General features: G+C 48.3%; 1 protein-coding gene across 3 annotated transcripts in view; it reads right to left on the reverse strand.

Moving 5' to 3' along the window:
- Window positions 1–14,369, reverse strand: part of LOC144149341 (uncharacterized) — a 133,900-nt gene that overhangs the window by 57,935 nt on the left and 61,596 nt on the right. The window lies entirely within an intron of this gene.

A 14,369-nucleotide genomic window follows, 5' to 3' on the forward strand; every position in this document is an offset into this window, starting at 1 on the left:
AAAAATAAAATCAGGCCGCACCAAATGCAGAACAAATCGCGGCACGAGAAATTGCGCCGTTCACTGAAGGGCAGATGTCTTCGATGTGCCCGCTGGCAGCATCAAGCCTCTGAATAACTCGTCGTAAAATTGTTACATGTTAATATTACATGTTATACACAGTGTTAAAAATCACACTTAAAAATACACAATTTTGTTCAGTGTTTACGCCCGAGACCGGTCTTGCACCGGAGAACGAACAAAAACCAGCCTCCTTCTGAAACATTGAGAAATATCAATGTGTTTTTTTTACAGCGCACAGAGGAATTTTCTTCGTTAAAATTATGCTGCTTTAGGTAGTGTAAGGCAGGTTACACTTGCGTGCCGACCATTATAGCGAGTAACTACTGTAAAATAAAGGGGACAAAATCCTGGTACAACCCCCCTTCTCTCTCTCTCTCTCTCTCTCTCTCTCTCTCTCTCTCTCTCTCTCTCTCTCTCTCTCTCCTCTCTCTCTCTCTCTCTCTCTCTCTCTCTCTCTCTCTCTCTCTCCTCTAAGTCCTGAGAAGACAGCTTGACTGGCTCGGAATGGGCTACAAGGGTGGGTAAAATATGTAGTACAGATTTAATGTCGTTATGCACAGAGCACGAAGTCGTTTTAATATGTGTGTATTTCAGACGTCAAAATTGCCGAAATTGAAGGAAGAAGTTATGAGGGCAGAACTAGAGAGTTCTCTGCAAAATGCTAGCATCCATTAAATCATAATGTTCTCCGCACCGACTGGAACGACGCCTGTCACATTGCAAATGTTAAGAAGAACTTGCCCCATTTGCACTAATTTGCACCAATTGGTGCAAGAATGTGCACCGATGCGGCATTTCGGCGAGGTGGTACTGGTGGAACATTCAGAAGGACAGCGCATAAGACAAATATACCAGTTAAGTAGGCAGAACGTCAGCACCGTCCAATCTACCGCATTTATTCGAATATAAGGCGGCCACAATTACAAGGCGAGGGTGCAGTTTGGAGAGCAAAAAAAATTGCCAGATATATATATATATATATATATATATATATATATATATATATATATATATATATATATATATATATATTATATATATATATATATATACACAGAAAGAAATGCGGGCAGTCTACAACGCCAAAGAAGGCATAGGGGAATGGTTGGACTATATTTTTTTTTACCGTTAGTGAAATTATTATTTTTTTTTCGTATTAATTGAAGTGAAAAAGAAAGAAAGAAAGAAAAACACGCGCCCAGAGTGGGGACCGAACCGTGGGTTCGGTCCCCACTCTGGGCGCGTGTTTTTTCGGTCCCCACTCTGGGCGCGTGTTTTTCTTTCTTTCTTTCTTTCTCACTTCAATTAATACGAAAAAAAAAATAATAATTTCACTAACGGTAAAAAAAAATATATAGTCCAACCATTCCCCTATGCCTTCTTTGGCGTTGTAGACTGCCCGCATTTCTTTCTGTATTTCCTAACGAGCCCCTCATTTTCTAACCATATTATCCTGCGAAAGCTTAGCGAGGGCCTCGGTTGTGGCAGCCTTGATGCCAAGGTAGCATAAGAGGGTTTCCCGCCAGTTACCCCGCTTATGACAGGCTGTAGACGTTCGCGTCACGCCCCGGGGGTTGAAAAGAAGGCCCCTTCTCCCCGCGTAGTCTGCGTGGCGCTGGCTACCACCCTCAAGCGTCAGATACAGTTGTAGTAAATATAAATACCCCAGAAAGGTGAAGCAGAACACAGTCGCCCAGATAGCCGAATTGGTAAGGCATTCGAGATCTTATCGAAAGGCGTGGGTTCGGTCCCCACTCTGGGCGCGTGTTTTTCTTTCTTTCTTTCTTTCTTTCTCACTTCAATTAATACGAAAAAAAAAAAAGTAATAATTTCACTAACGGTGAAAAAAAAAATATATAGTCCAACCATTCCCCTATGTCTTCTTTGGCGTTGTAGACTGCCCGCATTTCTTTCTGTATTTCCTAACGAGCCCCTCATTTTCTGACTATATATATATATATATATATATATATATATATATATATATATATATATATATATATATATATATATATATATATATATATATATATATATATATATACTGAGCTTTGAATATAAGGCGAGGTATGACTGAGGCTACGGATTTTGGAAAAAATTTCGCCTTATATTCGAATACAATACTTCGTTCCTCGTTAATTTGCATTTTGCGCTGCTGCTTCACGGATGTTTTTTTTTTTCCTTTTGTAGTTTAAAGCGGCCATGACGACAAAATACAACGTTGCTTAATATGAAAGAACCAGCCGTTCTTAGCTCGATCAGCTCTGTTCCAGCTGCGGAAGACTACGCTTTCTAGCCGAAAAAAGCACAAGACGCATTCAAAAACCTTCAAATTTCGCGCTGCACGCAGTTACAAAAATGTGGTATAGAGACCAGCGCTAATAACGTAGTTACCAGTGTGTTAAGCGCCCCTTAGCATTCAAGCATTCAAGTAATGCGACGAAACGAAAACTACAGGCACCACAATCGCCAACTCATGGTTCCTGGAGTTGTCTTAGGCCGGGGGCCGCCGATCGCGCAAGCAAGAACATGTGAGGTGTCTTTTTTAATGAGCTAAACCCAGAAGACGTAACTAAACCAGATAAAACTGTAGTGAGAAGAAAAACTTGGCAACTTTCCCGTAGAAAAGAGGCTGCAACAAAATAGGCGAGATAACGCCCAGAGAACGTGCACGCAGATCGTATTTCGTATACAAAACGAGCCAGATTCTGTTGCGGCAGGGATCAAAATGAGCTAAATCCCTTTTCCCGACGGGAGTGCGCCTTTGGTTTGCGTCATGTAGCCAACAGGACCGGGATAATTGGAGATCCCACCTGACAGCTCAGATTGTCACGCAGAGCGAACTTCAGGTATAGTTACCTACTTACTATTTAACTATTTGTGGCCGTAAACTTCCCCTAGCTGACATATAAAACGTATCACATAATAGCATTGACCCGCAACAAAGTTTCGCAGTTTTCTCAAACTGTGTTTGGGGTGAATTTGACTCATTTCGAAAAAAAAAAAAAAATCTGACGTCGTAAACAAATCGTCCGAAAGGGGCTGGAGAGTAACCACTGCTTCATGTGCTCCGTTTAACATCTGCACGATTTTTTTAAAGTTTGCGATAAAATTTGTATCACTGTTATGGGACAAGGCAGTCTTTATTAGCGTCACTAAATAAGCTACGCTCAAGAGTACCGCACTTCGTGCACCCGGAAGCGTCTGGGGGCTCTTTTGTTTATGGCTTGCAGTGTTGCCATCTCTCCCAACGAAACAGAGAGAGAGAGAGAGAGAGAGAGAGAGAGAGAGAGAGAGAGAGAGAGAGAGAGAGAGAGAGAGAGAGAGAGAGAGAGAGAGAGAGAGAGAGAGAGGAGAGAGAGAGAGAGAGAGAGAGAGAGAGAGAGAGAAGAGGCGCCCTGAAACAAAATGAAGCCCATATGTAAACAACTATCACGTGGTGCCAACCGACCAATGAAATTTTTCGCGGCACATAACAATGAGAGAAAAAGAGTGCCGATACTTTAAAAGCCTTTATTCAGTGACGCTAGTCTTTATAACGAACTACACTTGTAGTCTGTCTTCGTAGTGCCTCTGAATGGCACGATGAACGCAATTCCTGCGGAGCCATAGCACTAAAACGCCAGATCTGAATTCTTGCACTCGCACTTTTCGGCTTTGAACGCACACGTAAACAAAGCTCATGGGAGTGGCGGAAACAAGGCGGAGAACCCGGCTCGACCAACGCAGTTGCAGCTGGCTTCAAAAGTGAAGCAGATATAGTGCATCTACTTGCGCGAACACAGGTGCGTACCAGTCTAGCAGCCCACTGACTTCATTTTTGAAGCGCCGCACGATCTCACTCGTACTTTTTCTTTTATTAGGCCGTCTGGGATTCGATGCTATCATTTCGCTAGCGGTAGTAAACAACAACGTTTGGATTATTACCCTCTTTCTCTGGCGCTGAATGGACTCAGTTCAAGCGCAAAAGGTAAAAAGAGGGAGGAGAGACAGACGGAGGCAGGCGGAATGCTAGACTAAGGAACAGATCCCTTGATTTCACCGGGACCGTACGGAAATGCCACAAAAAAACGTTTTCTTTCACAATTTTTTTTTTTGCTTCATTGCAACAAAAGAGGCTCAAGCGTTAGGAAAAGCGCTCGCTTTGAAACTCGCTTTGCGACCATCTACATAACATCGGCGCGTGGCTGAGCGGTAAGACGACACAGCCTGCCTCGAATGGCAGATGACGCGCCAATCAAACGCTCTTGATTAGGGCTAGCTAAATGGCGTGCCTAAAAACCACGGTACATTTAAAGAGCCTCGCCCGAACGGAATTCTCCCCCGTTTAGCGATATGGAAAGCTGGAATAAGCACCGGCTTTGCTGCTTTACCTCGACCGACCAAGCTTGTCACGGTAGAGAGGAAAAGGCGTGCACCGGCGTGAAAGAATTACGCTGCATGCTCCTTTCGTCAAATCGGCGGTGGAACCCAAGCGCCGCGGCTAAACACAGCGCGCTTACAAAGGGGAAAAAATTTGATTACCAGGTAGCGTAGAGGAAGTACCGCAACGTCGCACGCAGAAGGGGTCCCACCCGAGGAGAAAGAGGCCTCGTTCAGGGGTACAACACGAAGATGGCGCCACGACGCGATGCGGCGACGGCGGCGCGCCTCCACCGTGCTGACGCTAATGATGATGATGACGACGACGACGCACCCGCAAATACTGGAGGATTAATGCTCTTCCATGAACCGCTGTTCCGCTTTTTGTTTTATTTTCCCCAGTGGAGTCAGAACATACTTTCTTTAACCTTGCCGACACTCTATGGGGAGAGCCAATACGTTGGCCGTTGCGTTGCATTACCCGTTTCCGCTTACCTATACGAAGGTAACGCGGCCTCACACTGCCGCGTTACCATACAGCGCTTCCTCGCAAATTATTTGGATCCGCGTACCGCGGAGAAATGCTACAAGATTCGGCAACCTGGCTAGCGTCACCAAATAAGCTACGCTTAGGAGTACCGCCACTTCGTGCACCCGGCAGCGTCTGGGGGCCATTTTGTTTCTGGCTTGCAGTGTTGCCATCTCTCCCAACGATACCGCCGCCGATTGTGAAGGGCAGCCGCTCTGATTAATGTCCGCGCAGCAGAGAGAGAGAGAGAGAGAAGAGAGAGAGAGAGAGAAGAGAGAGAGAGAGAGAGAGAGAGAGAGAGAGAGAGAGAGAGAGAGAGAGAGACGCCCAGAAACAAAATGGCTGCGCCCATATGTAAACAGATATCACGTCGCGCCGACCGACCAATGAAAATCCCGGCGGCACATAACAATGAGAGAAAAGAGTGTCGATACTCTAAAAGCCTTTATTTAGTGACGCTACCCCTAGGCAAGCAAGCGCGCCGGGAACACTCCACAAGGAGGTTTGGAAGAGTTGTCTATTTTCCACTGAATTTAATAAAATCAATTAACACTTCATTAGACAAGTCACTAGTACATAAAACAGCACTTTTATCACATTAACAGTGGTCTGGTTCAGCTGACACCGGCTTCGGCGTCGGACTCATTGCCGGCATACTAAGCAGGCTGAATATTTCCTCCCCAATACCTCCTCAACGTCGACCTTTGGCCCTGCGCTGTTAAAAACGGTTCTACCTTACTATTGCGAACGCCCGCATACGGACGCACTTGCGGAAACTCCTCCCATTTACGGGAAGTAGAAAGGAGACTAGGCGCGGTAAGAAAATGTAGCGTAATTTAGAGCAAACATCGGAACTCACCCTTTAAACCTTTCTGTCAAACCCCAAAAGAAGCATTTAATCCACCAATGCGGCACCAACCTGAGGAAAGCCGGAAGTGAGCCACAGCATCCCTCGTGCGTTGGCCGGCGCGCAACGTGCCGCGAAGGGCCGAAATTTTGCTTCCGCTTTGGCCGGAACCACAACAGCGGCCGGCGACATCTTCAGCCGTTGTAGAAAGTTTAAAGCCGACATACGGCGCTCCCGGTACAAAAAAAAAAAAAAAAAAAAAAAAAAAAGATATGTAATAAATGTACGCCACCGAACTTCCAAAACATATACCTGCAGCTTGGTATACTCGGTTTTGCACAGTTGGAATGCGCCGTCGACACGCGCTTCGCAGGATCCCGCTTTTTCAGCGAAGCTTATTACTCTATAGGTCACCCAAAAAACCGATCGTTCCTCACCAATAGCCTACTAGGTCCACTGCAGGACCAAGGCCTCTCCCATCGACATCCAAACCGCTCCTGTCCGGTGCTGCTCGAGTCCATTCTCCAGAAAGCAGAATTTTCGGCTTCTAATCTTTTTCAAGAGCCTCTGGCTTCAGACTTCAAAAGGAAACTTCACGCATGCAGCATGCGCTACGTGTTGCAACAGCTGACCGCGGATCACTGATGACGGTAGCCAGCTTGCATTGTGACTATACGGCTATCAGCATGTCGAGAATGAAACCACCTCATCACCTTATGCTTACCTTATAAGTGTTTATTAAATCAATCTCCAAAGCTCACGCAAGCGCAGCACTGTTCGCAAACTGTGATTTGTACAAAGCAGACGCGAGTAAATAAAAGGTCGGCCTGAATCGGTGGTTCAATTTTCAACGTCTAGGGGAATTATACTTCGTCGGACACAGCGCGGAGGCACGATTGCAAGTTGAAAGTCCCTGCGGAATACACGCGCTTGAATATGGACAGTGCAACGGCAAAGATCGCGCCGTCTCTTATCCGTCGGTGCGCTGACAGCGAATGAAGCCGCGCATGGTCGATCGCCGTAAGCAACAAAGCGAACGTGTATTAATTTCGCTGAGAACGCAGTGAGCGGCGCATTCAGCCCACGTCGACTCGCCTGCAGCGCTTGCACCAGCGACGCGACGAAACACAGGCACTACACAGGTTCCCTAATAAGCAGTGTTTCGGCGCGCCGGTGGTATAGGATACATTGATGACCACGGGCGAAATTTTGTAGCGTAAGCTACATTGGGCAAAGTTGAGCAGTTTCGCGTGAACACTGAAGGGCCGTGCTGCGCAAGGGCGATGACCATTGGATTAAATTGGATTGGATTGGATTGGACCAATCCAATTGGAGTGCGGGTGTGTACAGAATTGGGTCTGCACATTCGCCGGTCTGCGCATTCCAGAGGAGTGACGTCATAGCCGCGGCAGACGCACTGGCGCCGGCGCGTGTCCAGCTGTGCGCCTCCGTTGCGCAGTAGCCAAGTCTGACGCTGCGCCGGAGCCGCTTGATAGCTGTTTCGCGTGGCTCCTGGAGAGCCGTGCGGCGCATGCACGAGGAGCAGTGACGGGACTGGACCGGACCGGACCGGACCGCACTGGACCGCACTGCACTGAACTGCACTGCACTGAACTGCACTGGACTGCTGAACCTTAGCTCATGCTACGAATATCCTGGCATAGCCGAGCTAAGCCACTGCTAATTTTTTTCTCCAGTCAGCTGTCACGGCGGTAGGGCACGGTAGTGAAGGTGAAACGCTAAAGCACCCGTGTGTTGGAGATTGCGGCGCACTAGTTAGAGATCCCTTGCAGGTGGTTAAAATTAATCCGGAGCCCTCCAGTACGGCGCGCCTCATCCCCTGTGCAGCGTCGGCGCGTTAAACCCCACAAGGCCTAATCAACGGTAATGAATGAACAGCATGAGGTGTGGCAAGAAAGCAACGAGACTGGCAATACTACGTGCGAGCCAGCAGTGCTTCGGCACCTAGCTGTGTACCACAGTTAGGTGCCGCGCGGTACATGTTTGAACTTTTTTCAGTTGGTACCCGGCTGAGGAGAGTGTCTGAACTAAGGTTTCGTTTGTATGCTGTGTTATGTTTGTATTCGTTTGTATGCTGCGTATGCTGCGGCCGAATCCAAGCAATGCCTTCAAATATTACAGCAACGCACGTAGAAAGCTTCGCGATTCTGCGAGTATTTCCAAAGAGAAGTCATAATGTCGATCCCTATGAAAAATACCGTCCATCCAGGGCCGGAGTGTTCCGATGGGGTCGAGCATTTATAGGAGTGAAACATCACGCGATAAGGCATTCGGCTTCAAAAAATGGGCGGCAGCACTAAATGAGCGCGAATTTGGTGATGTGATCAGACCTGGCCCACTGACGTTCGAGTGATAAGCAGTGGCCCGGTTAAACTGAAACCCGCTTACCACACTCATGAGGTTCAAACGAACGTCTTGGGCGTGAGAAAAATGCGCGCCATGCCTGGCTGCTATACGACGGCAACGTTTCATGTGTCGCAATTTCACGCAATCATTCTTTAGCAGAAAAGGGTATTGTTGAGGTTCTCCAGGACACGCAAAACCAGTTATTTGATATACGAGTTGCGAAACACCCCATAGGCCCCAGTTACTTGATATAGGAGTTGCGAAACACCCAATAGGTCCCATGAATCAAAAAGTGGCCCTACGATTGGTTCACTGTTTTGGATTTTCTCGTGCAGTGGCGCCAGCTATTGCCGACAAAATAACTATACAACGCAGTTTGCCGCTGGACGACCTGGGCAAAAAATGGTATTTGGGTGCTTACGTAAATTTGTTATGCCGAAGAAGCTGAACGTGTACAACCACGCAAGCGTTTTATATGCACCTGAACCAAGGGCAGTAAAAAAATGCGACCGTGTGTCAGCGAAATGCGTTGTCGCCTGCGCACTGTCGTCTGCTGAGCGTCATCGGCGGTCTTCCGGCGGCAAAAAAAAAAAAAAAAAAAAAAAAAAAAAAAAAAACGTTAAAAACTAGCTTCGACGGCTTTAAGCAAGCTTTAAAGGATTATTTCTAGCCACTTGATTAACTACTGGATTAGTTTTGGCATTCAGTGTGATGTAGGCCGAGCGGGAAGTGCAAATTTAGTACTTCAGGTCGGACGTATGTTGTGCCGAAGTGTCCGCGCAAGGGCCAATCGGTCAAGGCAGTCGCGCAGACGCAGAAAATATCGCAACAAAAAACCGCACTTAAATAAACAATGAATAACTTAGGAAACTACAAAAATAAATAAGTTTTATCCTTTAAAATAATGTTACGTTAAACTGCCAGTTTGAATAATTACTGCGTTTTTTTGGACGGCTTTGTACTTTTGGACAGCTTTTGTTTTTGACGGTGGCGCCACCGTACGTACGATCCGAAGCCCGCAGGATCCAGGTGCGGGCCATTTTTTGAAGCGGAGTTCCGCAACTGCCTACATCGAAGAGCTCGGCGCAAAAGAAAATTAACACGAAATCGCTGTCCGACTTTATTTTGTGTGAAATCAGATGCAGTGAGCGACTTTCTTGCGCTTTCCCTCTCGTTGCCCACTATCCGCGACCCTGTCTCGATTTGCTATAGCTTCGCCAACGCATCATCTCTGCCACAGAAAGCGTCATCTCTTACCCTGCAGATTCCTCACTTAATTTTGAAAACTACCTCCGATTAGACGCGTATATGATTTCTTTGGTGTTACGGCTGAAACAGGCCGAGAGAATCGAAACTCCGTACGTGTTGCATCCACTCATCTCAACGACGGGGAACGTGCCTTCCTGAAATCGGAAGTCGGAAGCAAGCGCGGGGTACCATCTGACGTGTGAAGTCCGCAGCGCAGTCTTTTGTCATTGTGTAAATTCCTGACGGGCACAAAATAAACTGTGGTAGGAAGTAAGCGCTGGTCTCTCATTCTCCCCCCGAAGTCGCGGGTTCGATTCCCGGTAGCGGCCGCCGTTTTTCTGGTGCAGGCGAAAAGCAAAAACACCCGTGTGTACGAGATTTCGGCGCACGTTGAAAATCCGCTGCAGGTGGTCAAGATTAATCCGGAGCCCTCCACGTCGGCGCGCTAAACCCTGCAATCAATCAATCATTCTCCCTCCGCTCGTCTTTCATGTTCTTTCGTGGCGCGACGATGAACCAAGTTGTTCGATAAGCTCCCATCCTGCCCTTCTGTTACGCAGAAGGCGTTTTAATCACCGCGACTGCCCGACAGTTTGCATGTCATTTCTGCACCTCCTATCTGCTCGACGCCTGGGATAACCTCGCAAATCCAACCTTTGATTGAATATGTCTTAACCGGGGAAATGAGAAATATCACCCACGCACTCCGCGCAGATGGATATATCCAGGGAAGCCGTAACTTGTGGCCAGTGTTTTGCGTATGGCGCCTGGTGTATGCCCACTTGGAAGTAATGTGCGGCCGGTGTTTGCTACTGCCACGTTGACGCTGCTCCGGCCGCCGCTATCGATCGAGCTGCGATTCACGCCGTAGCTGGCAGCGAGCGCGCTCCGCTGCGACAAACCCGACCACACTTCCTCCCGTTACACGTAACTCCTCTCCAAACCGTTTTTTTTTTTTTTCGCGCGTGCGTATCGGGTTGCGAAGGGAGAGTTTTATGCGTACGCAGGACCGTCGGGTTTTCCTTTCGCCTGCCTGTATAAAAGTTTCGCTTTAAAAGCTCAAAATCTAATTTGCAAATCTTCGCCATCGATTCACTCCATTCGCGAATAAAAACAAAGTAGTTACTCCCAGCAACAAGTTTCTACACCAAGGAAGCTATAAAGGCCTGCGCTCGATAATGAAGCCGCGATCCCTGACAAGCATGTGGAACTCCAGTGCATCACCGCGTCGGGGCAATTCAAGCCCGGTACCGCCCGTGGCAACGTACCCAGAGAACAGTTACGACACTGGCCCACCGCCAAGTCGGCAAGCCGGCACGGTGTTAGGCAAGCACGCTCGCGAAAGCAGTAGTAACACTTTAGGCATTTGCGTCATTCACCGTAAAATGAGTTTTAAACGGCTCACTGAGCAAAAAAATGAAAAAAAGGCCGGCGTCGGCGTCTGTGGCAGCGAAACGGCTTAAACTTCTCGTACACGGGGCGTTCCATAGTGCACTCTGCGCGCCGGAATGCACCGTACCATCACGGAGTGTGATTCAGAGAGAGGAAGACGCTATTTCGTCCTTCGCGATCAGGTATTGGGGGTAGAGGCGGCCCAGAGGGCGGCCGGCGCAACCGCCAGAGCCCGGGAGGTGGTCGGGTCTTGGCCCGACTGCCCCGGGGTTCGAGATTTCGGCGCACGTTAATAAAGATCCCCGGGTGGTCAAAACTAATCCGGAGCCCTCCACTACGATGCCCCTCATCGCCTGCGTTGCGTCGGCGCGTTAAACCCTATACAATCAGTCAATGAGTCAATCAATCAAAAGCGCGACCGTCACTGCTGTCTAAAATGATTGACACCCTCCAGGGTGTTTTTCAGTGTTTATAACACCACCATACTCCCCAAACAACAACAACAAAAAGAAGACGAAGGAAAACCTCCTTTAAGCTGCTTGTCGTTTATAACACCGTTACACTCAAGCAAAAACACAATATGTTTTAAGGGCATTAACCACACCCTTTCAATGGATGTTTCTCTTTGTTTTTTGGTCAGGTGTAAGGGTGTTGGCTCTAGACAAAAAGGGTGCAAATCGTTTTACAGTGCGCGCCAGACGCCCCGCCGCAGAACTCGCAAACGTTACTCGACGCGCTGCACTCAGTGGCGTTCAACTGGGCATCGATGCTCACCTTTAACAATCCATGACAGGTGTGCAGGAGTGTCCTCGAAGCCTTTTTTTTTTCTTTTTCACCGACATGGTTTCACTTTTAATTTCACTTCCAATGTAAATGTGACGCGAAATCCGTCACAATAGCAAAAAAAAAAAAAAAAAATCACACATCTCCCCGCCGTGAACGATGCCTAGGGTGCGAAGCACTGTGACGCAAGTTGTGTATTATTGTCTGTGTGGTGGGCGTCATCGTCCCTGCGTGCTGATGCACTCTGAGTTTTAAATAATTTTGAGGTGCAGTAAATGCACTGTAAATGACAAGCGCCACACGAAAGACAATTCGCGTTCCAGTACTTCGCACCCTCGGCATCATTCACGGCGTCTTTTTCCGCAAATTATCGTTAGATAGTTTAGGGTTTTTGCTTTATTTTTGCGTTTTGTACCCTTTGAAATTCGCGCTCTTTGCTACTGCAGTTACCGGCGCTCTCCCCAAATGGCGCGCGGATAGTACTGCAGAGTGCGCCGCTCTCGATAGAAGGCGTACAATGCTGTGCGCACGTAAAGCCCCTTGCGCACGGACAACTCCAGACATAGGCACGGACATTGGAGGTCCTAAAGGACTTCGCCCTCCAAAGAAAAAAAAAAAAACAATCTTTCAAGCGGTTAAATCGTGCCTGTGCTCGACTTTATGCGTCGTCGTCCATCACCAACTTTCGAAGGCGAAAAAAAATAAATAAAAAAAAAGAAAGAAACGACAATAGAATGAAACCACCTCGCCGACATGCGTGTACGCGATGAGCGTCTGGTTGCACACGACTCGCTTCATTCAACTTGTCGCGTGTATTATTCCGTTTTTTTTTTTTTTTTTTTTTTACTTCCAGGAACAGAACAATGCCGCGTTCTTTCAGAGCACACAGACTGCGAACGGCGCACCTTCAAAGGAGAATTGAATGAGTCACCGCCATAAAAAAAAGCGCGTTTTTGTAGCGTAAGCTACACTGGCCTAGGTTGAGCAGGTTCGCGTGGACCTTGAAGGGCCGTGCTGCGCAAGCGCGAGGAGCATTGGATTGGATTGGGTTTGGATCGGATTAAATTGGATTGTATTGAAAATCCAATGCAATTGGAGTACGGGTGTGTAGAGAAATGGGTCTGCACATTCGCCGGTCTGCGCATTCCAGAGGAGTGACGCCATAGGCGCGGCAGACGCACTGACGCCGGCACGTGCCCAGCTGTGCGCCTTCGTTGCGCATGCCAAGTCTGACGCTGCGCCGGAGCCGCTTGATAGCCGTTTCACGTGGCTCCTGGAGAGCCGTGCTGCGCATGCGCGAGGAGCAGTGACTGGACCGGACCGGACTGGATTGAAAATCGCTTTAGCAGCAGTGAGCATGACAATCAGCTAATCCTAGACAGCCGCACGAGGTCGCGGGTTCGATTCCCGGTCGCGGCGGCCGCTTTTCTGATGGAGGCGAAAAGCAAAAATTACCGTGTGTACGAGATTTCGGCGCACGTTAAAGATCCCCAGGTGGTCAAAATTAATCCGGAGCCCTCCACTACGGCGCGCCTCATCGCCTGCGTTGCGTCGGCGCGTTAAACCCTACAATCAATCAATTAATCCTAGACAGCCAGGAAACCTAAGAATAACCAGCTGAACCCTAGCTCACGCTACGTATGTCCTGGCATATCCGAGCTAAGCCAATGCTAATTTTTTTATTACTGCGTACTCGTATAATTTCCGAAGGACCAGAAGATTTTAAATCTTGTGCTTCGTCAGCCAAGCTGATTCAGAAGGTTGTTTTGCCCGCTAAGGGAGCAGCGTATTGAGTCACTGCAAGCCGGTAAATCAAGCAGCGCTGCGGAGACGTTGTATTCTATTTATCTGAACATCGACGCTCCCATACAGTCCGTCCGTCCATGCGTATGCTCAACCGACCGGCGGAAAAAAACAGTTGAAAGAATTCTCGAACACGAATCACTTTTTGGGCGGGATCGTTTCAAAGTACTAAATGTACCACCCCGGTTAATTAGCACAAGTTCATGTTGTTTAGCGCCAAGGAAACTCCAGGAACATCTGAGGCAAAACCGACAGTACTTTCAATTAGGAATGGCCGTTGTTTTGGTTTATGGGGTAGCCAATGAAAAAAACAGCGTTACAAAATGGCGGCGAACAGGGGGGGCGAGATAAAAGCATGGCGCTAAAAAAAAATGTCGCCTCGAGAACACAAAACGTAGGGTGCCTCGATTCACGCGCGTCTCCGCCATACCGCGGCGCTGGCACCGAGGCACACTAAGAAACAGAAGGTCCGACGGGTGACCCGAGAGCGCGGCGAACGCGGGAAAATTGAATTCAGCAGGGCAATCGACCGCCGAAGGTCGCGGTGCAGTCTCGACTATGGGACCTTCGCCTGGATGTACCTCCTCTTGTCACCTTCATCATTTTGTGGAGATCAACTAACTCAACTTCAGTCTGCACTGCACTCACTATGGGAGGGGCCAGAAGGAAGAGGCCTGGGTGTGGAGAGGATGTTCAAGGGGCCCTGCAACACTTCCGATAAACACTTCCCCCTCCCTTCCGGTCTGGAAGTGCTGTGAAAGCTTCGGTTATCGCCAGCACAAAGCGGCGCCCCGTGATTTGCTCGTCACATCAGATCAGCCTTCACTTTCTGCTTTGCTTTATGCGTTTATTGCTGCAACTGACAGGAAGCCGGCCGACGGCCGCTACAAGGCTGTAATGATGTAATTCGAGCATTGGAAGATTGATTGATTGTGAGAGTTTAACACGCCGACGCTACACAGGCGATTAGGCGCG

This window comes from Haemaphysalis longicornis, unplaced genomic scaffold, assembly GCF_048455015.1.
Source record: "Haemaphysalis longicornis isolate Haplotype H1 unplaced genomic scaffold, Haemaphysalis longicornis Haplotype H1 scaffold_8, whole genome shotgun sequence".
Lineage (NCBI taxonomy): Eukaryota > Metazoa > Arthropoda > Arachnida > Ixodida > Ixodidae > Haemaphysalis > Haemaphysalis longicornis.